Source organism: Pongo abelii, chromosome 23 (genome assembly GCF_028885655.2).
Source record: "Pongo abelii isolate AG06213 chromosome 23, NHGRI_mPonAbe1-v2.0_pri, whole genome shotgun sequence".
Classification (NCBI taxonomy): Eukaryota; Metazoa; Chordata; class Mammalia; order Primates; family Hominidae; genus Pongo; species Pongo abelii.
Genome location: NC_085929.1, coordinates 23,045,851 through 23,070,252, shown reverse-complemented (window position 1 = coordinate 23,070,252; position 24,402 = coordinate 23,045,851). Strand labels below are relative to the sequence as shown.

The 24,402-nt window shown below is 46.8% G+C and overlaps 1 protein-coding gene across 1 annotated transcript in view; it reads right to left on the bottom strand.

Annotated features, from left to right (window-relative positions):
* Nucleotides 1-15,723, bottom strand: part of XKR3 (XK related 3) — a 92,295-nt gene extending 76,572 nt beyond the window's left edge. The window contains exons 1-2 of the mRNA XM_054543009.1: nucleotides 15,639-15,723; nucleotides 618-721 (exon numbers count right to left, since the gene is read on the bottom strand). The gene's annotated coding sequence lies outside the window, so the exon portion shown is untranslated. The remainder of the gene's footprint in view (nucleotides 1-617; nucleotides 722-15,638) is intronic.
* Nucleotides 15,724-24,402: the final 8,679 nt, after the last annotated feature.

Genomic DNA, 24,402 nt, shown 5'->3' with positions numbered 1-24,402 from the left:
AAAATTAAAAACTATTTCAACTTTAAAATGAATGGGTATTAACAGTTCAGGGAGCATATCTGCTTCTTCAAAACAGGCAGAGTAGGAAAAAAATGTTGCTAATTTTTAAGAAATCATATAAATCAGTTTTTTGATCATTATTAAACTATTCATAATAAAATTAACATATTACAACCATTCATACAAATGTTTACTACAGACACACCTGAACTCAAGAAGTATTAACATTTCAATTTATTTTAGGAATGATGAAAAAATTATTCCAACATTTAAGAGACCACCATTTTGGCCAGGCTCAGTGGCTCACACCTGTAATCCCAGCACTTTAGGAGGCCGAGGTGGGCAGATCACCTGAGGTCAGGAGTTCGAGACCAGCCTGACCAACATGGAGAAACCCCGTCTCTATTAAAAATACAAAATTAGCTGGGTGTGGTGGTGCATGCCTATAATCCCAGCTACTGGGGGAGGCTGAGGTGGAAGAATTGCTTGAACTGGGAGGTGGAGGTTTCGGTGAGCCAAGATCGCACCATTGCACCCCAGCCTGGGCAACAAGAACGAAACTCCGTCTCAAAACAAACAAACAAAAAAGAACACCACTTTTCATTTTACTGAATTACCTTTCCTGTTTAAGAGCATACTCCAACATTTTGATCCTCCTCACAAGATCCTTCTTCAAATTTTCTTGGCCCTTCCTTTCTCCCTGTAGGAAGGCAATCTGGGCCTGAGCAGGGGAAAGACAGACAAAATTCAGTTTAGACCCAAAAAAAAAAAAGTCTTTTTAACTCAGTAAAGAACCTTTGGAAGTTAGAACAATTAGATGCAAAAATATTTCCTTTACACATTTCTCACAAAGTATGTACAAATATAAAAATGCACTGACTGCAAGGGGGAAAAAGGATTTAAGTTAAAAAGGGCGGGGGGGACATCTAAATGCATTTTACTTCAGGGTATGGATTTTACAACACATAGTCCACATCATTTAAGAGTCTACAATATAAAACAACTAATACTGCCGGGTGTGGTGGCTCACACCTGTAATCTCAGCACTTTGGGAGGCTGAGGCGGGTGGATCACTTGAGGTCAAGAGTTCAAGACCAGCCTGGCCAACATGGTGAAACCCTGTCTCTACTAAAAATACAAAAATTAGCCGGGCCTGATGGCATCTGTAATCCCAGCTACTCGGGAGGCTGAGGCAGGAGAATTGCTTGAACCCAGGAGGCAGGGGTTGCAGTGAGCCAAGACTGCGCCACTGCACTCCATCCCGGGTAACAGAGTGAGACTCCATATCAAAAAATAAAATAAAACAACTAATATTAATGCAAACAAATGCAAGGTGTACAGTACAGTTTGCTGAAGTGTTTGTCTTTTTGCCATCAACAAGATCTTTTTATAAAGCAGGAAGGGTTAAAGTAAAATCAGTTCTTATAATCCCCTTGCACAAGTTTCATCATATATTTAAATTTTATGACAGATTCCTTAAGTGACTTTATTTTGGACCTCCCCTACAAACAATAAATTGCTCCCTTTTCTCAATCCCCACCATTTTTCTCACCCACCTGGACATGTAATCCATAGAAAAAAGAAAGTGAAAGTTGGGAAAAGGAAAATTAGAAACAATGGCCTTCTGCCCATTCCTGCCCTCCACCCCAAGGAATTACTAAAACCCTACATTTGAACATGAAACATGAAACAAACTGTAAACAAATTTTAAAGTCAGTAAAACAGAGGGGCTAGGAAAGAGCAGCTCTCCAGAATATTAAAAGAACATTTACAATTGAAATACTATCTTTCACATAAGAAATTGGAACTATGTCACAAACATTAACTTGTTAAAGTGACTCATAATAGCTCTTAAAAATGACAAGGGCCTCAAAACTAGCTATAAATTTCACTACTCTCACATGTACCACCACCCCTGTCTATTATACTGACCCACTAAGACAGGTAACAATGTTATTTATGTATCTACAGTGCTTTCCATTAAGTGAGCAAGAACTTTACATTTAAGGATGACCTTGCCACATCCCTAAGGAATTGTGAGGATTGTGCAACTCAGGTTTAGCAAGTGAGCCATTAAACTTAATTCTCATTCAAGCTTAGTTTGAATGACATTTGTTTCTATTCGGTACCACAAGAAACATAAAATCCAACTTATCTAGTCTCTTATAACTTTCAAAATGTAGGTAGTGTTAAGCTTTTGTTTTCATTTCAATGTGCTCTTAAATTTTACATTACAATTAAAGGAAGGATTACATTTATCTTACTGAGATAAAAGTGGTCTGAAAACAATTCAATTGTTTTCAGAGGAAAAGGCATCAAATATCCACAAGACTCTTTTGAAATTATATATTCTGCAGTGGGATAATTATGTTACCTAACCAGAATAGTAATGACACATGCATTTAAAGCTGATAAAAATGAAAGTCTTGTCAAAAGGAAGTGACAGCCCAACTTGTCAGGCCAAACATGCTTTGGCATAGAACTTTATATGCTCTTTAAAATGACTTTAATAAAAATAATAAGCTAATCAATGCAATCAAACTTTGAAGGTAATAACAATATCAATTATCAATTTTGTCCTCTCGGTACTCCTTGGCTAGTTTTGCATTTCTGCTAACATCATTGGTCCTGGATGATTCTGAAACTTCAGCCTACAATACCGTAAGGTCTTTACTGTATATGTTCAACTTCAAGCATAAGAGAAATTACAATTAAAAGTATAATCAGAGGCTGGGCACAGTGGCTCAGCACTGTAATAACAGCACTTTGGGAGGCCGAGGCGGGAGGATAACTTGAGCTCAGGAGTTTGAGCCTAGCCTGTGCAACATAGCGAGACCACGTCCCCACAAATAATTTAAAAAATCAGCCAGGCATGGTGGCATGTGTCTGTGGTCCCAGCTACTTGGGAGGCTGAGGCAAGAGAATCACCTCAGCCCATGAGGCCAAGGCTGCAGTGAGCAGTGATCACACCACCATACTCTAACATGGGTGAGACCCTGTCTCAAAAAAAAAAAAGGGGAGGGGGTGGGTGGCAGGGTGGTAATCAGGGCCAGGCATGGTAGCTAATGCCTGTAATCCCAGAACTTTGGGAGACTGAGGTGAGAAGACTGCTTGAGGCTGGAGTTTGAGACCATCCTGGCCAACATACCAAGACATCTCATAAAAAAATTAAAAATATAAAAAATAAAGTACAATCAGATTTCTCCTTTTCCATCAGATGGATAAAGTTCAGTAATTTAATAATATGGTAGAAAACAGACATTTATATGTTAGCTGTGGTGATATAAACCAGTTTCACTTTATAGAGGACAACTGGTAACATCTGTCAAGTTTGTAAATGCATATATCCTTTAACTCAGCAATTTTAGAATGTTATCCTTCAAATATATATTTGCACATACGTGAAATTATGTAATACATGACTGATAAAACACAGACAAGAATATCTATACAACCCAAATGACCACCTAAAGGAGACTGGTTAAATAAATGAGTATAATTGAAAGAAAATTAGGACCTGAACTAAGACCTTTGAGAAAAGAGTAAAAGACTATGAGAATAATGTCAATCTTTTACCTTTTTCTTCTCTACAAAACTTAGACATTAGAAACAAAAAGTCTTAAAACACATTCCTACATAAAAAAAAGAATTCCTCCTGTAAAACGACCTCAGTCGAAAACATAATTGGTATAAATTCTTACTCTTTTAAAATACAGATTAAATTCCAGCTAAAAATTCTCCAGATATGGCAGTATATTGCTCTTTGAATTGAACTGAGGAAGGGCGAGGGTGAGAGACATAAAGACGAAAACAGCAAAAGGAAGAAAAAAAGGGAAGGAAAAAAGGTAAAAAGAAAAAGAGGAAAATAGGTCGGACAAGTGGCTCACACCTGTAATCCCAGAATTTTGGGAGGCTGAGGCGGGGGGATCACTTGAGGTCAGGAGTTCGAGACCAGCGTGGCCAACGCAGTGAAACCCTGTCTCCACTAAACATACAAAAATTAGCCAGGCACTGTATTCCCAGCTACTCGGAAGGCTGAGACAGAAGAATCACTCAAACACGGGAGGCGGAGGTTGCAGTGTGCAGAGATCGCACCACTGCACTCCAGCCTGGGCGAAACGGTGAGACTCCATCTTAAAAAAAAGAAAAAAAGGCAGGGCGCGGTGGCTCACGCCTGTAATCCCAGCACTTTGGGAAGCCGAGGCGGGTGGATCACGAGGTCAGGAGTTCAAGACCAGCCTGGCCAAGATGGTGAAACCCCATTTCTACTAAAAATACAAAAAAAAAATTAGCCGGGCATGGTGGCAGGTGCCTGTAATCCCAACTACTTGGGAAGCTGAGGCAGAGAAGTGCTTGAACCCAGGAGGTGGAGGTTGCAGTGAGCCGAGACCACACCACTGAACTCCAGCCTGGGCAACAGAGTGAGACTCCGTCTCAAAAACAACAACAAAAAAAGTGTTATGAATAAAATATGTTTAAAAAATTACAAATCATCAGCTGCCATTTATCAGTACAACTAAACCTCATGATAACAGGATATATTTCTGGAGAAGAAAACTTTGGAATTATCTTCAAGGAAAATGAATGTTGAACTTCCATGATACTTTATACGTATTTTTCACAGTATGGAAAATTAGATATTCACTTCCTAACCATTATAAACAAAAAAGATAAAAATAATAGAAGGAAGATATTTTACTATTTAAGTCTGCATGACAGAAAGAAAATTTATTTTTTTATTTAATTTTTTATTTTATTTATTTATTTTTTTTCTGAGACGGAGTCTCACTCTGTTGCCCAGGCTGGAGTGCAGTGACGCCATCTCAGCTCACTGCAAGCTCCGCTTCCCGGGTTCACGCCATTCTCTTGCCTCAGCCTCCCGAGTAGCTGGGACTACAGGCGCCTGCCACTGCACCTGGCTAATTTTTTGTATTTTTAGTAGAGACGGGGTTTCACTGTGGTCTCGATCTCCTGGCCTCGTGATCCACCCGCCTCGGCCTCCCAAAGTGCTGGGATTACAGGCGTGAGCCACCGCGCCCGGCTGAAAATTTATTTTTATATTATTTTCAATTCTAATTTGTCAAAAGGATATATGTAAATAGGAATATAAATCTTCTATATTTAAACAGGTTTATCTGCATACGCAATATCTAATAAACAATTAAAATATTTAAAATGTGGCACTTAATTTATTAAAGCCCCCCAACCCTGTTTTTTTCTTTTGAGACAGAGTCTCGCTCTCTTGCCCAGGCTGAAGTGCAGTGGTGCAATTTCGGCTCACTGCAACTTCAGCCTCCCGGGGTCGAAGTAATTCTACCTCAGCCTCCTGAGTAGCTGGGATTGCAGGTGCACACCACCACACCCAGCTAATTTTTGTATTTTTAGTAGAGACAGGGTTTTACCATGTTGGTCAGGCTGTTCTCAAACTCCTGACCTCGTGATCCACCCACCTCGGTCTCCCTAAGCGCTGGGATTACAGGTGCGAGCCACCGCGCCCAGCCTTATTGAAGCCATTTTAAACTACCTTGTATTCTAAAATTTAAAAGGGCTAGGATTCAAAATTGAAATCACTGAGAAGTATATTCAAAATGAAAAATACACAAAATTCTTGGGTTGGACACTTTTCAGTAGCTTTTCAGTTACTTGCTATGGAATACAAACAGCATTCACCTTTACAAAAATCTAAAATAAAATATTATAAAGCTTGATTAATTTAAGGTTCTCATCTTTTGATTTGAACACAAACTTCAAAGTAAAAGAGGAAATATATAAGTAATAGTCAATTAAATGGTTACAGTGTACAATGAAGTTTCAATAATCTGCTTTATGTCTTAATGCCTTCTATAAACTATATCTATTCCCTCTGAAAAGCTTTGGATTATATTACCCTTTTAAATCTAGGCTGCTAGTTTTCTCTGGCACATAATCACTGCCTCTAGCCCTCTCTCTTAAAGACAGTGTCTTTATCAGGCTAGGTGCGGTGGTTCATGCCTGTAATGCCAGCACTTTGGGAGACCCAGGCAGGTGGATCACCTGACGTCAGGAGTTCGAGACCAGCCTGACCAGTACGATGAAACCCCATCTCTACTAAAAACACAAAAATTAGCCAGGCATGGTGGCGCGTGCCTATAGTCCCAGCTACTCAGGAGGCTGAGACAGGAGAATTGCTTGAACCTGGGAGGTGGAAGTTGCAGTGAGCCAAGATCACGCCACTGCACTCCAGACTGGGTAACAGAGTGAGACTCCATCTCAAAAAAAAAAAAAAAAAAAGTGTCATTATCATTTGGTGACATCAAACTTTACCATCAGAATCACCCAGATGACTTGTTAAAACACAATTTTTTTAGGTTCTACCCTCAGAGTTGCTCATTCAGTAGGTCTGGAGTGGGGCCCAAGAATTTACATTTCTAGTAAGTACCCAGGTGATAATGCTGCTGATCTGGGACCACCCTTGGAGAACCACTGACTTAAACCATTTGTAACACAGTTAGAAGGCCAAAAACAAAAAATAAAGCAAAACAAAACAAAACAAAACAAAAAGCAGGAAATAGTCTGTTAAGGAGCAAGGAAAAGAACAGTCCCAGAGGCCGGGCGCAGTGGCTCACGCCTGTAATCCTAGCACTTTGGGAGGGCGAGACGGGCGGATCACTTGAGGTCAGGAGTTCTTAACCAGCCTGGCCAACGTGGTAAAACCCCCATCTCTACTAAAAATATAAAAAAATTAGCCAGGTGTGGTCGCAATCACCTGTAATCCCAGCTACTCAGGAGGCTCAGGCAGAAGAACTGCTTGAACCCGAGAGGTAGAGGTTGTGATGAGTCGAAATCATGCCCCTGCACTCCAGCCTGAATGACAGAGCAAAACTGTCTCAAAAAAAAAGAAGAAGAAGAAGAAGAAGCAAAGAATAGTCCCAGAACCCTCTTTTTTTTTCCCAAAGTGTTGGGATTACAGGTGTGAGCTACCGCATCCAGCCCCAGAGCCCTACCCTTTTTACTCCACAGAACTATGGAGTCTTATACAGGCTTCAAGCTGACAGACGAGTACATACTAGCTTTTTGATTCTCTTCCAAATTCCTTATTTATGACTATACTTTTGGCAGTCTCCTGATAAAATGAAATCTACCAATGTATTTCAGTTCAATCACATGTTTGGGAAATACCTACTTCCCATCAGGTATAGACTGCTGTAAAGGAGAATATAGGAAAAACAAATAAAACCAAGTTTCCACCCACAATGTACTTCCAATCTAGTTAGGGTACAAGACCAGCACACATATGTTCACAAAAACAGCTAAGAAAAGATAGTATAGTACTAATAAATGAGGATTCAAGTGATAAAATCAAATATTTGTATTTGTTCATTTAACAATATTAACTAAACACCTACTTTGTGCCTGGCACAGTTATTGGTACTGGGACTAAAGTAGTGACAAAACAAAACAGAGCTAACAATCCAGTGAATGAAACATATGTTGCCTAAGACATATGTGTACCAGCAGCATATGTTATATTTACTTAGAACCAGAAACACAGCTGCAGGCAAAAGCAGTGAATATAAAAATAAACACAAAAAGCAACTGGATGCCTATTTAACTCTGGAGTCAAGTAGAGAACTGATGTTCAACTTAAAAATTGCTTGCTTGCTTATTCGTTTATTTGTTTGTTTGAGACAGGGTCTCACTCTGTTGCCCAGGCTGGAGTGCAATCATAGCTCACCGCAGCCTCGAAATCCTGAACTCAAGCAATTCTCCCGCCTCAGCCTCCCAAGTTGCTGGGACTATAGGTACACACCACCACATGCAGCTAATTTTAATCTTTTTGGTAGAGACAGCGTCTTGCTATGTTGCCAGGCTGGTCTCGAACTCCTAGCCTCAAGCAATCCTCTCACCTTGACCTCCCAAAGTGCTGGAACTACATGTATAAGCCACTGCACCAAGCCTAAAAACTGTATTCTAATCTGGTATTTATTCTACAGCTAGTTTTACTTTTTTTTTTGAGACACTCTCGCTCTGTTGCCCAGGCTGGAGTACGGTGGCGCGATTTCGGCTCACTGCAACCTCCGCCTCCCGGGTTCAAGCAATTCTCCTATGTCAGCCTCCAGAGTAGCTGGGATTACAGGCACCCGCCACTACGTCTGGCTAATTTTTGTCTTTTTAGTAGAGACAGGGGTCTCACCATGTTGGCCAGGCTGGTCTCAAACTCCTGACCTCGGGTGATCTCCCTGCCTCGGCCTCCCAAAGTGCTGGGATTACAGGCATGAGCCACTGCACCTGGCCTAGTTTTACATTTTAACAAACCAGCGAGTCTCCTGAAATTTTCCTAATAAATAAAATTACTGTACCATTTTATTTATTTATCTATTGTTACATTTCAAAAAAACATAAGATGTGAACTTATGGATTATATTGAAAATAAAGATAAATTTCATTTTATGTTTTTTAGAGATGAGGGTCTCTCTTTGCTGCCAGGTTAGGAGTGCAATGGCATGATCATAGTTCACTACAGCCTTGAACTGCCGGGCTCAAGTGATCCTTCTAGATAACATTTTACCTCTGAAATGCTATAGGAGATACTGGTATATTCTTTCAAAAGCAATCTCTCCACCCCTAAATGTAAGATTACAAACATAGATTTTCGTATACAGAAAACCCTCAACTGCCCAAATTCTCACTTAAAGCACTAAATTAATTACACCCACATTATCACCTTATGGCAGCTTATAAATAAATGTACATCAGTAGGTTTCTTGAGATCCCAAAGGCTCCCTCAGAACTCGAATCAGTCAAATTCCCTCAGCACATCTTCCTATCTTTCAACTCTTTATAAATGTTCCTTATGTTTGCTCAAAGGGCTAGAAATTCCCTTTTTTTTTTAAATTTACACACACACACACACACACACACACACATATATATGCAGTTAGCCCTTCATATCTATGAGTTCTACATCTGCAGATTCAATCAACCATCTATCAAAAACATTCAATAAATACAAAATTTTAAAAATACAGTATAACAACTATTTTCACAGCATTTACATTAAGTATTATAAATAATCTAGAGATGATTTAAAGTATATGGTAGGGTGTGCATAGTTTATATGAAAATATTATGCCACCTTATATAAGAAAATTGGAACTTGAGCATCCAGTTTTTTGTATTGGATGGGGGAGTTCCTGGAACCAATCCCCTACAGACATCGAAGGATAACTATATATGTACATATACACATATGTAGAAGAAAAGAGAGAATAAAATATCAATCAAGGGAGGAATTCTGCAGATTTACGGTATGAGACAGTATGACATTCATAGATTTAACATTCATGGTTACCACTGTTTTGAGAGCTACCCAGAAGATACTTTGTTAAGGCAATGGAGAAGCTAGAGGCCCAATCTAGGGGCTAAATGCATGAGTCTAGTCTAACACCAAGCATTTGTTTTTGGAAGTTTTTTTGAGACAGGGTTGGAGTGCAATGGCACAATCACAGCTCACTGTAGTCTTGACCTCCTGGGCTCAGGCGATTCTCCTGCTTCGGCCTCTCGAGGAGCTGGGCCCACAGGCGTGTGCCGCCATGCCCAGCCAAGCATTTGTATTAAAGTTAAAAGGCAATGACTCTAAACAGTTTAAGAAAAAAAACTAGGCTGGGCACGGTGGCTCAACCTTGCAATCCCTGCACTTTGGGAGGCCGAGGCGGGCGGATCACGAGTTCACAAGATCGAGACCATCCTGGCTAACAGCAAAACCCTGTCTCTACTAAAAATACAAAAAAATTAGCTGGGTGTGGTGGTGGGCGCCTGTAGTCCCAGCTACTCGGGAGGGTGAGGCAGAAGAATGGCGTGAACCTGGGAGGCAGAGCTCGCAGTGAGCAGAGATCACACCACTGCACTCCAGCCTGGGTGACAGAGAGACTCCGTCTCGAAAGAAAAAAGAAAAAAAAAAACTAAATCTATTGATGTAAAATGCCCTCTGCCCCCACAAAGAAAGAAAAATGTAAGGACTAAGAAAATGGCAGCTCTTAACCAGAAAAAGAACAGAAATGTTCTATACCTCCCCCACCAAAAATCACTGAACTAATTCAGCAAATGCTCTAACCTGAGCAAAAAGGATTCAAGTGAAATAAAACCTTCATTAAAGCTGAAAAGGATATTAACTTGTAGAATATGCGTACATGTAAGAAACATAATATATTAATCTCAATGGAAATATAATTCAGATAAAGAATTCCACAAAAAGTTGTCTTAATCTTAACATCTGAGGATTTACAGAGCTCTCAGAAAGTATTACTTGCAAATGATAAGTCTTCTATAATGTATGATTTTGTTTATGGTTAGCTCCAAAAGAGTTTTTAACATGTTTTAAACCAACATGATCATCTGTTGATAGGTATACAATCTCTAAAGAAGTATTCTTCAATAGGCAATACTTCTCATATTTAAAACATTCAGTCTTTATGTATGAATTATGAATCCATAAATCTTAAGGAACTACATAAAACCCAAACTCTTCCCAACGGAACAAGGCTATCAACAATCTGTTCCCATCCCCTCTATCTAGCTTCGTCTTCCACATTCCTACTCACACATCCTATGCTCCAATCAAAGTAGACAATTAGGCTGGGCGCGGTGGCTCATGCCTGTAATCCCAGCACTTTGAGAAGCCTAGATGGATGGATCGCTTGAACTCAGGAGTTTGAGTCCAGCCATGGGCAACATGGTGAAACCCCGTCTCTACTAAAAGTATAAAAATTAGCCAGGTGTGGTGGCTCAAAACTGTAGCCCCAGCTACTTGGGAGGCTGAGGCACAAGAATCGCTTGAACTTGGGAGGCAGAGGTTGCAGTGAACTGAGACTACGCCACTGTGCTCTAGCCTGAGCAACAGAGGGGAGGATGGTGGGCAAAGGAAAGAACGAAATTCACAATTTTATATTTAAAAAAAAATAAGTAGACAATTAGTCTTCAGATACTACCTGAGCTTCCCCAGCTCCATGCCTTGGCTTATGCTCTCCTCTCTCCTACCTCTCCAAATGCCCTTTCGTTTTCAGATTCTACCGATGTCCTAGTCTGAGCCTACACACACCACAGTAATCCCTTCTCCGAATTCCAAGAGCATTTATTTTCTATTTAAAAACAAAACAAAAAAACCTCTGTATGTACATATTTTTAACACTTTATGAGACTTATATTAATGTTCAGCAAAAAGGCAAGAAAATAAGGACTTTGGCATACTTAATAGGTATCACGTACTCTGCCAAACACCTTCTACAATTAATCTCATTTAATTAGGACTATGACATAATTATTGTCTTGTTCTCTTCTAATTTTCAAAATGTTCACAATTTATCTCATCCCAAACCAGATAAGCCCTCTAAAGGCAGAAGCCTTCATTCTCGCACACAACATAAAATAATCAAGTGCCTACTAAGTGCTTCCCACTTGCATTAAGGACACACAAAGAGGGGATTTTTGCATTCTACTAGATTATAAATCTGCTGAGGTTAACAGCTAAATAAAAATAGACTCAACTGTTCCATCCCAAAGTGCCTTGCAATACTGTGGTTATTCAATGTTATTTGATTTAGAAGATAAAAGTTCAATCACAGTAAATGGAAAAAAACAGGCAAGAACGTACAAAGTAGTATAAACAATAATTACCATAAACTAGAAAGTTCGTTTTTCCTTAAGCTTTGAAAATTTTTTTAATTCTCAGTTCTTTTGCCTATACAAAGGTGGCTATGAAATGTGAATTAGAGCTCCTATTAATAAAACAAAATAAATCAAAAATGTTGGTATTAACATGTAAATAATAAATTTATAAATATTATAAATATTATGTACTTAGACAAAAGCAAAGTGACAAAAGCAGATAGGAAATATCATGAAAACAATTTCTCTAAAAAAAAACTTATGATGCCTAATCCCCTGAATAAAGACATTTAAGCCTTTCTTGCTTCATATTTAGACAACAATCTTCCTGCTTGCTTATGTTCCTATCTCATCTCTGAAAAGTGTAAGCAACCAGTTGTCCGAGGCACCATTCTTGGACAGTAATAGTGTGCTGTCCTTAGTATATGAAGATGTAATTACTGTAGTAACAACAAAAACCTAAGCTTTTGGATTGGATTCTGTTTTGGTTTTATTTTCTTCTACCACTACAATAAATGACACATAATCTTTCACTCTTAACGATAAATGGTGCATAATTTTAAGACAATTATGTGGAATTAAGAGAGAAATTCATGCTCATGGAAGACAATTTATATTCTGTGAAGTATTAACAATGACTAAGTGAATGAACACGTAATCTGATTTAACAAACACCATCTTATTAATTGATATTACATACACAGATCAAAATTTTGTAATATATTGAACAGGACTTAACAGAAAACTACATATATGTAAGTGATTAATAATCTTTCAATATGATGATGAAGCCAACAGAAAACTATAAAAACTGTATTTGAGAAAGATGGAAAGTGGTAATAGGAGTATATATGTTCTCCAACTTCTAAATTAGAGAAAATCTTATGAGTCAGCAAGTTAACATTTAATTTGATTATTTTTGATGTTACCAGCCCCAGAAACAGCATTCTGAAACAGATTACAGGCTTTCTTCTATTCGTTGATACATCAACTATCACAACTCACCTTTTATTTTGTTGCTAAATTTTCAGAATAAAGTGTGTGTGTGTTAAAATTCTGCTTCTAAAATAATCTTTCTATGTTCTTACATATTTAGGTTTGGAATATGGTTCACGATGGCAGAATTGTCCAGGTCAATATAGTAAAATACTCTGACCAAGACAGTAGGACCCAGACTCAAGCTGGGGAACAGATAAATAAGCTCAGTTAAAAAGAAAAAAAGGGCCGGGAACGGTGGCTCACACCTGTAATCCCAGCACTTTGGGAGGCCAAGGCGGGCAGATCACCTGAGGTCAGGAGCTCGAGACCAGCCTGACCAACATGGAGAAACCCTGTCTCTACTAAAAAATACAAAATTAGCCGGGCGTGGTGGTGTATGCCTGTAATCCCAGCTACTCGGGAGGCTGAGGCAGGAGAATCGCATGAACCCAGGAAGTGGAGGCTGCGGTGAGCCAAGATCATGCCACTGCACTCCAGCCTGGGCAACAAGAGCGAGACTGTCTCAAAAAAAAAAAAAAAAGAAAGAAAGAAAAAGAAAAGAAAAAGAGGTCGGGCATAATGGCTCAAGCCTGTAATCTTATCACTTTGAGAGGTCAAGGCAGGAAGATGGCTTGAGCCCAGGAGTTCAAGACTAGCCTGGGCAACACACTGAGAATCCATGTCTACAAAAAACTAAATAACTTAGCGGAGCATGGTGGTGCACACCTGTAGTCCCAGCTACTTGGCTGGGAGACTGAAGCCGGTGGATCACTTGAGCCAGAGAGGTTGAGGCTATAGTGAGTCATGTTTGTACAACTGCACTTCAACCTGGGCTACAGAGCGAAATCTTGCCTTAAAAAAGAAAGAAAAGAAAAAGAAAAAAGAGAAAAAGAAAAGAAGAAAGAAAAGAAACTTGCTGCATAGACACGACCATATTCATTTGAAAGCAAGTTAATAAATATGTATCCTGAAAAGATAGTTTAGAAAAGAAACTTACAGGCTATGACCAGAGTGATTATAAAACATTCTCTTAACAGTTAGCAGGAGGAAGAAAAAGTGTATTCTTTAAAATGATTTCATTACTAGTAAATAGTTCTATAAGGAAAAGTAGGGGGAAAAAGGCAAAGAAATATGAAACTAAGTCAATGAAAAGCAAATAGGCTATGATCACACATCTAAAGGCCATTAACATGGCAGTGAGTATTTTAAAGAATCTAAAAGCGTACTTTGAATTTTAAAGTATTTTAAGAGATTAATTTTATAAAAGGAAAAACAGTGTTATCATGCAGAAGGAACATATTTAGTATAATCAAAAGTTTAAGAAATTGGCCAGGCGTGGTGGCTCACACTAGTAATATCAGCATTTTGGGAGGCCGAGGTGGGCGGATCACCTGAGGTCAGGAGTTCAAGATCAGCCTGGCTGATATGGCAAAACACCGCCTCTACTAAAAGCACAAAAATTAACCAGGTGTAGCGACGCACACCTGTAATCACAGCTACTTGGGAGGCTGAGGCATGAGAATTGCTTGAATCTGGGAGGCAGAGGTTGCAGTGAGCCAAGACCATGTCACTGCACTCCAGCCTGGGCAATAGAGCAAGATTCTGTCTCAATTATAAAAAAAAAAGAGTTTAAGAAATTAAGGAAAGCTGAGTGTAAGGAAACCTTTTCAAGGGTAGTACTGGTATAGCTCAAACCTGGTTTGAATTTCAGCTTTGTCACTTACTGGTTAAGTAAGTAGCAGCCTTAAGCCCAACTGGTGTTGGCTATTTGCATGTATTTTCATAAATAAAAGTGGTCTGTAATGTTTTTACAGTGTTGTCAAACTTCAAGGTTATTAAAACTATTAATACCCTGTTTAATGTGTAAGAATAAATAACTATTTCATATCTTTTAACTACTGTCCTATCACTGACTTTTAAGACTCTTACTGACAATTTTGTGATTTTTCATGTAATCCTTTATATCTTACTTAGCCAGTTCTCTATTAGACATAATATATGTCTGCTGAATGAAACTTAATTACAGATATCTTTGAACATTTATTAAATTTAAATTATATTTGTACTTGTAAAGAAATATTTAAACAATGCTTTATTTTTCTAAAATAAAAGAAAACCAATAGAACAAATCTTCATTTTCTAAGTGTGTCAAGTTGTTTTGTTTTGTTTTTATTTGTTTGTTTGTTTTTTGAGACTGAGTCTCCCTCTGTCGCCAGGCTGGAGTGCAGTGTGAGAGCTCGGCTCACTGCAACCTCCAACTTGCTGGTTCAAGTGATTCTCCTGCCTCAGCCTCCCGAGTAGCTGGAATTACAGGCATGTGCTCCTACGCTCGGCTAATTTTTTTTTTTTTTTTTTGTACTTTTAGCATAGCCAGGGTTTCACCATGTTGGCCAGGATGGTCTCCATCTCCTGACCTCGTGATCCGCCCGCCTCGGCCTCCTAAAGTGCTGGGATTACAGGTGTAAGCCACTGTGCCTGGCCTATTTTAACTGTTTTATGTCTTCTGTTTTTGTGTGACAACGAAATGAGTTAATATTTCCTGCCTGCACCAACCACATTTAGGCTCTACCTTAATTGTTGATGAGGTCTTGGAGCCTCCCTTCTGCTCCCAGAGGCTTTTCTTGCTCATGTCTCCAGCCACAATATCCTGCGGGCAGCAGAAGGGTATGTCACAAGGGCAGACCCCTGGATCTCGGGGAGTAGAAGCCCTGGGCCCTTCTCTCCTGCCTTGCCTTACCTGGCCAGGGGGCCTGGGATCTGCCTACCAAAACTTTTTCTGTGTGATCCCAGTGGAAGAGGCAGGGAAAGGAATAAAGGTGCCATCCACCTCCACTTGGACAACACAGCCTTCTACACCAGCAAGGGTGAACCCAACCCTACTGCAATACCTCAGGGTTCTGTCTGCCCATATTCATCCTGGACAGTCCCACGCTCATCTTAACAAGGAAACCTGGCCTGCTACTAAACTCCCAGGCGCTGGCTCTGCAGCCTAGCCTTGCCCCTGGCGGGGACCTTACCTTGCAGGATGGAGTCTTGGCCGCAGACTGAGCCTGTACCTCACCCGTCTCCCACCGACTCTTGGTACTGGCCACGGCCATGCTGGGCAGCTCTATGGAGGCCTGGCGGGCTAGCTCGGGGGTCCGGCCAGTGGTCTGCAGAGGAGGAAAAGCATCAGGATTTTACCTTAGTGGACAGCCACCATGGTCACATCAGAGGGTCACACTGGGCAACCCTCTGCTTTGTGTTTGTGTTTTCCCTGGGAGTGCTTTCCCAAGGCAGCCCTAGAGTGGGGATCACTGGAAAGATGTGCCTTCCTCCATTCGATGCAATTGTGAGACACCTCCCTGTCCTGAAGAGCATCAGGGAGATGATGGCGCACAGGACAGATGTGGGTCTGCCTCCATGCTGCTCATGGAGGGCTGGGGGACCATGGGATGGATGGAGGGACGCTGAATGGATGGAGGGACAGTGGTTAAATTGCAGAGTATTGGTTAGATGGAGGAGCATTGATTAGACGGAGGAGCATGGGTTGTATAGAAAGGTGTTGATGAAGGAATATTGATTGGATGCAGAAGTACTGATTATATGAGGGAGTATTTGTTAGATGGAGGGGCACTGATTGAATGGAGTAGTAGCCGCGTGGCTGGGGGCTGCTGGGCCTCGTTCCACCTGGGGAGGCAGAGCCCGGGGTGCAGGGGCCCTCATGCTCACTCCCACTCCCACTCATGACCCAGCCCCTCCAAACGGAGGACGGTACAGAGCTGGGGCAGAGTGTTGAGGAGGTGGAGGGGTTCCATGGAGGAGAAGCCTGGCCATGTTCCTCCCCGTGTTCCCATGTCCCAGCCCCTCCATGTGAGCAAGGTCTCAGCTTGGGTGTGTGTCCTTGGGCCTGGGGCATGAGATGGAGCCCAAGCTCCTCCTTGGACCTGGGCTTCCGATGGGTCCAGGGCCCTCGCTCCAGCTCCACAGACCTCCTCCACCAAGCCATAGGGGAGGCGGGGCTTGGAAGCACACATTGGCGCAGAGACCCCAGAAGCTCGTGTGCACAAGTCTCCTCAGGTCCACCCCTAAGGGCAACGAGTCCGGGCCCCAACAGCCCCATAAAGGCCCTCACTCTGCTCACAGCTCATGCCCAACAGATGGAGTGCGGCCGGGCGCGGGACTCCCTAGGCCTGGGGCACATGCAGGCGCACACCCAACTCACACACGTTCTCCACGAGCCCACGCTCCAGCCACACAGGCACACATGCCCGCACCCCATGCACATACAAGTATGCTCGTGCTCACACACGGGAACCCTTGACATCCACATGCGTGTGCAGACAGGCTTGGGAACAAGGGGACCACGTCCCCCTCCAGGGATCCCTTCAGGGTGCTGCAGCCTCACTTTAGTGAGGCAAACATTGACTGTTTGCTTTGCCATGGCCCCGACAACAGCGGTGCCGGCCCTGGCACGAGGCCCAGGTGTGTACTCTGGGAACATCATCCCTGCAGAGCTGGGCCCCTGGAGGATCACTCCGACTGAGCTCTCCCTGGCTAGGGGCCTGGGGGACAGAGTGGGGGTGCAGAGTAAGCATCTCCTGGTGTCTCCCCTAAAACCCTGTGCTGGGGAGAAGCCCCGCCGGCCCCTGGCCTCTGACCCAGCAGAGCTGAGGACGTGGAGGCCCCTGGGCCCCTTCTCTGTCTCCTCCCTTTCCCCTACCTCAGGATATGAGTCATGTGGGCCCCCTCCCCATGACCTCACCCCCTCACTATTCCACAGCTGGGCTCCGTTCTGGGAACTGAAAGGGGGGCAGCACTCCTGGGGTGGGGTGCGGGCCTCTGGCCTGGGAAAGGCGCCACCCCGGCCAGCGGCCCAGGCCCCTTGGCATGCACCACGGAGCTGTCAGGACTCTGGGATGGCTGACCCCGCCCATGGCCCTGGCTTAGCCCCGTGCAGCTGCAAGGGATTTGGTGTTCCTGCGCAAATGCAATTAGGTGATTTCCTGTCTGTTCTGGCTCCGAAGCCCAAGGTTCAGCCCAAGGGGCCAGGCGTCGGGGGGCTCCATCCACCTCCCACCCCAGCACACCCCCGCACCCTCACAGTCCCAGGCTCCACTTCGGGGCCTGGCCCCCAGCCAGGGACACCAGGATGCACAGAACCCTGACGGATGCCTCGTTCTGAGTGGAGCTCCCCAAGCTCAGGTCTGTTTCTGTCGGCCTCGTCCACTGCCAACCACCCCTGACTCGGGACACTGGCCCTTCTTCTCCTTCCTCCACAGACGCCCCCCCACCTCTACCTCCCAGTCCCCACTGAAGGCCTGACAACGCCCATCCTCGGCCCAGCACTCCCAGCTACCCACGGCCGTCCTCCCCCTGCCTGGAAGTGCAGACACTTCCAGAATGGGTGTCCGGCTCGGTCCCCGCCCCGACTCTGCCCCCTGCAGGCAGCTCCTGGGGCTGCCCCACCCAGCTGTCCTGAGCCCAGAGGTCGGCTGGAGAGAGTCAGTCCTCTCTGGGGGCCTGGGGAGTCAGGAGGCTCTGGTGAAGAGCAAGGGCGGCAGGGAGGATGTCGAGGGGAGGGGGAGCTTCTCCTCCAGGCCTGACCACAGGTCTCCTGGACACCACAGGGAGCTGGCAGGAGGACTGGGGAGTTGGGCTGGGCCTTCCACCAGGGTGGTTCGGGACTGCCTGCACAGCACTGAGGTCTCTGGTCCCCTCATGAGCCCAGCCTCCCCTGGGGTCATAGACTTGACCCCTCAAGTCACTGCAGAGCCCAAGAGTGGAGAGACACAGCACCGTGTGCCGGGAAAAGGTGCCCACAGGGGCCCTTCGTGGCTGAGGCTTCCAGAGGGTAGTGGGACAGCAACCCCGCTCCCCGCCAGCCGCCTACCACAGCGTTCATGATACAGCTTCGGAGTGTGGGTCGGGGTCTATCTGGAAAGCCAGGGCAAAGGCGGTGGCAGCTGGCAGCACCCACACCCACAGCTGGGGCACTGCTCACATGAGCCCCCATCAGCAGGCCCCTTGGTTGTGCCACACGCAGGGGTCCTGCCCCAGGGAGGGGGTAGTCCAGGTGGGGGCTCGAGGGTGTGGCACAGGCCAGCTGTCACTCCTCCCTGGAGAGGCAGCTTGGGACGCAGCTGGGAGGGGAGCCAGGAGCAGAGACAGCCTGGGGCCAGCAGGTGGGTGACAGGTGGGGCAGCGGGAGGGGCACGTGCCATCCGCCTGGGGCTGGGGTGTAGAGATGGGAACCTGCCCCCCAAAGCCTGGTGCCCGTCTAGCCTCCCCCCAGGGCCTCTAGCACCTTCCCAGTTCTGTCTGCACCCTCCTGGGCATGGCAGGGGAGGGTGGGGGTCAACCCCTTTCCTTGTAGTCCTGTGCCAGTGGGCAAGGGAGACGCCCCAGTGAGCAGGACCCTAGCCTCTCTGCCTGGGGAGGCGAGGTGATGAGGCAAGAGCTAATGCAGAAAGGCAGAGAGCAGGAGCGCTTAGAGGGAGTGGCTCTGTGCAGCTGGAGCCAGATGGGTGACCCTCACTCAGGAGGAAGCACTGAGACCCTCTCTGCTCACGCTGGGTCCCCCGCCTCCCGCTAGGATCCCCACACCCAGGTCCTTCTGGGCCTCTGCCGCACAGATCAGGTCTGGAAGGCTCCCTGGAGGAGGCGGCGCCTGGACTTGGACAACGGCCTGCAGAGCTGGCTTCCCTCACAACCCTGGGAAGACAGAACTCCTCAGCTGGTTGATGTGGGGGAGGGCGGAGCCTCCCTCCAAGGCACCAGTCCAGTGCTGGGGGCGACACAGAGAGCCACAAGCTGGCGGGAGCGGTAGGCTCTGCCCCCCAAGGGCTTTACATGCCGAAGTCCCCATGGCCGAGCTGGGACCCAGGGTCAGCCCAGACAGGCCGCGAGAAAGGAGACTGTGGGCCCCACCCCATCACACAGGGAGGAGGTGCTGTGCCCGCTGAGGGGGCAGCTGCCCCTCTCTGGGCCCTTTGGGTGGGAAGAGGCTTGGTGAGGTAGAAAGCCCAGCCCCAGCCTGCAGCCGTTGCCTTCTCACAGTGGCAGCCCTTTGTAACCCGGGGGGTCCCTGCACGGCCTCGCCTTGTTTTCTCACCATGGGGTAGCATTTGGGGGCCTCTTGAGGGACCCTCTAGAGGCTTCTACACAGAGCCCCCAAAGCCAAGAAGCCTCCACTCCTCCGTCTGCAGCCTCCCCTGCCGGTTCTCGCTACCCAGGGTTCAGTGGCCTGGGGGCTGACGGAGGGGGGCGCCTCCCTGGCTCATCCAGCCCACCTCCCTCCGACGCTGGCTCAGGCAAAGTGCTCTGGTCACCAGGAGACCTTCCTGACCAGCCCCGGCTCCTTGTTGGCCTTCGCCCCACCTGACCTCCCCTGGAGCCCTGACCTGGGTGCCGAGCCTGATGGGTCCATAGCCCACCCCGCCCTGAACAACCCCGAGCCTTTGCCACCCTCAGTTGTCACCTTTTCACAGCTGGGGAGGGGTGCCTGGGCCTGATGTCTCCGCGCCTGCGCCGGCGCTGTGCGCCTCTCCGCGCCTGCGCCGGCGCTGTGCGCCTTGCGAGGGCGGAGCTGCGTTTTCCTCAGCACAGACCCGAAGAGCATCGCGAGGGCGGAGCTGAGTTCTCCTCTGCACAGACTTCGGAGATACAGCGAAGGCAGAGCAGTGTTCTCCTCACCACAGACCCGGGCGGGCCGGTGGCACCGCGAGGGCGGAGCTGCGTTCTGCTCAGCACAGACCTTGGAGACACTGCCTCGCTTTGGGACAACTCGGGGCCGCATCGACGGTGAATAAAATCCTTCCCGTTTGCACCCCTGTTTGCGGTTGGTGGCAGCGATGGACACTGCAGCCAGCCAGAGCATAGAAAGGCGTCGGGGTAAGTGCGCTATCCGGGCTGCACTGCGGGTGGCCTGGGACGGGTTGGGGGCCCTATCTCAGGCGTCACTGCCCGCCTTGGGTGGCTGGTTGAGTGTGCTATCTGGGGCTGTGCTGCCTGCACCGGGGGGGTGGTTTGGGGGCCCAAACCGGGGCTTCACTGCCCTTGGCGGGGAGCCGGTTGGGGGCACTATCCCAGACTGTATTGCTGGCAACAGTGAGGTGGGCCAAGTGTGCTATCCGGGGCTGCACTGCGCTGCTGTGGGGGGGGTGGCGGTTTCGGGTTGAGGGCGCTATGGGGTGCTCCATTGCCCATGGTGCGGGGAGGCGGGGCGGTTTGGGTGTGTTGGGTGTGCTATTGGGGGGAGCGACACTGCTGGTGGTAGGGGGCAGGGTGGGTTGGGGGCCATATCAGGGGCTGCACTGATTGCTTTAGCTAGGATTTCTGGTACTGTGTTAAACAACAGTGGTGACAGGGGGCATCCTTATCATGTTCCAGATCTTAGAGAAAAAGCTTTCCATTTTTCCCCATTCCATATGATTCTAGCTGTGGGTGTCTTTCCTGTAGTTTTTATTATGTTGCAGTATGTTTCTTCTGTACCCGTTTCTTTGAGGATTTATAGCATGAAGGGATGTTGAATTTCATCAAATGCTTTTTCAGTTTCAGTTGACATGATCATACTGTTTTTGTTGTTTAATTGGTTGATATGATGTATCACATTGTATGTTGAGTGACCCTGGCATCCCAGGGATACATCCCACTTGATCATGATGAATTATCTTTTTAGTGTATTACTGAATTTGATTCACTGGTATTTTGTTGAGGATTTTTGCATCAATATTAGAGATACTGGCCTGTAGTTTCCTTCTTTGATGCCTTTGTCTGATTTTGGTATCACAGTAATAATGGTCTCATAGAATAAGTTTGGAAGTATTCCCTCCTGTTTTTCAAAATAGTTTGAGTAGGATTCGTACTAGGTCTTTAAATCGTTTGGTGTGAAGCCATCAGCAGTGAAGACATCAGTTCCTGGGCTTTTCTTCACTGGGAGACTTTTTCTGATGGCTTCAATCTCATTACTTGTTACCAATCTGTTCTGGTCTTGGATGTTTTCATTGTTCAACCTAAGTAGGTTGTACGCATCTAGAAATTTGCCAATTTCTACTAGGCTTTCCAATTTATTGGCATATAATATAATAGCCAGTTATGATCCTTTGAATTCCTGAAGTATTAGTTGTAGTGTCTCCTTTTTTTATCTGTTGATTTTATTTATTTGAATCTTGTCTCTTTTTTCTTAGCCTGGTTAAAAGTTTGTCAATTTTGTTTAGCTTTCCAGAAAACCAACTTTTCGTTTAATTTTGTGTGTTTTTTATTTCAATTTTATTTCTGCTATGATCTTATTTATTTTCTTATTTTCAGTTTAGTTTGTTCTTACTTTATTAGTTCTTTAAGATGTATTGCTTATTTGAAGTTTTTCTTTTGTTTGGACGGTAGGCACTTATAGCTGTAAATCTCTGCCTTTGTACTGCTTTCTGTGTAACAAGTTTTGATATACTGTGTTTTCATTACCCTTTGTTTCATGAAACTTTTGGATTTCTGTCTTAGTATCTTCATTGACCCGCTAGTCATTTATTCAGGAGGGTAGTGTTTGACTTCCATGTGATCGTATTGTTTCCAAAATCACTCTTCTTACTGATACCTAGTTTTATTCCTTTGTAGTCGAAGAAGATGGCCACAGAGACAGCAGCGTGGTCAGAGTGGTAGGAGCCGCCCATCGGCGAGAGCTGCTCCGTGCCTGGCTGCTGGGTGCTAGAGCCTGCGGCCCCCTGGCTTGCCTCACTGTGGTTGGTGGTGGCGGTGACAGAGACTGCAGCACGACCAGAGTGGTAGGACAGGGGCTATCCAGGGCTGCACCTTTCACAGTGTGGGGTGGGTTGGGGGCGCTATCCAGGGTGTCATTGCCTGCATTAGGGGTACTGGTTGGTAGCACTGTACAGGGCTGCACTGCCCATGGCAGGGAGGGTGGGTTATGGGCGCTTTCTGGGGCTGCAATGCCCATGGAGGAGGACAGGTTAGGGCACTATCGGGTATACGCTACTGGCGGCATTGGGGGATGGAGGTGGGGGGTGCTATTGAGGGCAGGACTAGCCATGGAGGGGGGGCGAGTTCGGTGCTATCAGGTGCTGCGCTGCTGGCGGCGGTCAGCAGAGTTGGCGTCCAAGGAAGGAGTGGTTCTCCTCTCCCTGACTCCACACTCCAGAGGGCGACCTACTCTTGGTCATACTGGAGTGCGGCAGGCACGCAGCATTTGCGTGGGAATCCTGAGCATGGCAGAGCCCCCACACCCACCGTGGTTCCTGGGCCTGTGCACTCTGGGTCTGTGCCTCAGAGGCTGCCAGGCACCCCTGGGGACACCACGGGGCACAGGGCCCTGTGTGTGGAGGTGTCCGGAACAGGAATTGGCATCTGGGTGCGGAGGGCTGGCTGGGTCTGAATTTTTCTGCTTCTCCTGCTCCCCGAGGAGTGCGGCCCCGGTGGGCCCAATGGTTCCTGTGGAGTGGGGAGCTGGGTGCTGTGGTGTCTCCAGCACCCACCCCAGACCCCAGTTCCCGGCCAGCTTGGGCCAAAAGGAGAGGCTGGACTTTGGAGGGTGGGTGTGAGTGCCTTTGCTGAAACTGGCCCCTGCCACCCAGTGGCCGGCATGATAAGTTGAGGCTCTAACCCTTCCACCCCTCACATCTTCCTCTACGCTTTTCTGGCTTTGCCCACCCAGCTGCTCTGTGCCAGGAGGAGGAGGAGACACCTAGAGCCTGCGACACCATGGCTCGCCTCGCTGCGGGTGGGTGGCAGCGACGGAGACTGCAGTGCGCCGGAGCGGTAGGAGAGCGGCCGCGCTAGGAGGGCAGGCGGCTGCAGCCAGGGTTGGGGGTCAGGCTTACAGCGATGGACGGGCTGCAGCAGTGGCCAGGTGGTAGGAGCCTTGTAGGGAGGGCTGGTGCATTGGCAATGGGCCTGGCTTTTCCCTGCCCCTGCCGTGGATCTGGCCCTGTACTGCCCTGCCTTGCCCTGTACCTGCCCTACTGTTACCTGGACTCTCAGCCCTGTCCTGCTCTGGTCCCATCCTGACCCTGTCTTGGCCCTGTGCTACCCTGTCCCTGACTTGGTCTTGCCCTGGCACTGGCCCTGCCCTGAACCTGCACTGGCCTGACCTTGGCTCTGGCCCTGGCTCTGGACCTGCCCCTTGTTCTGACCCTGGTCCTCTCATGGCACTGGCCCTGCCAATGGTCATGGTCCTGCTCCTGTTCTGGCCCTGACCTGGCCTTGGACATGTCCTGGCCCTGCTTTGGCCCAACCCTGCCCTGGCCCCACCATGAGCCTGCCTGTTCTGCCCTCTCCTGGCACTGACCTTGCCCTGTCATGGCCTAGTGGTACCATTGCCCTGCCTTACCCTGCGCTGGTTGTGCCTTGGCCCCGCTTGGTGCTAGCCGCTCCATGGACCTGCCGTGACCCTGCCTTGGCTTTTGCCCTGCCCTCACTATGGCCTGGCCCTGGCCCTAGCCCTGGTCCTGCCATATCCCTGGGCCTACCCTTATCCAGGCCCTGCCCCTGCTGCTACCCTGGCCCTGGCCTGGAACCTGGTCCTGTCAAGGACCTGCCCTGACTCTGCCATGGCCCTGGCCCTGCTCTGCCTTGGTCCTGGCCCTGACCCAGACCCAGACCCTTTCGTGGCTCTGCACTGGCCTTTCCCTGGCCCTGAGCTGGCAGTGGTCTGCCCCTGGTCTTGCCATCACCCTGCCCTGGCCCTACTCTGCCTTTGACCCTGCCCTGGCTGTTCCCTGGCCCTGCCCAGGTCTTGGCACTGGCCTGGCCCTGCCCTGCCTTGGCCCTATGCTTTCCTGGCCCTGCCTTGGC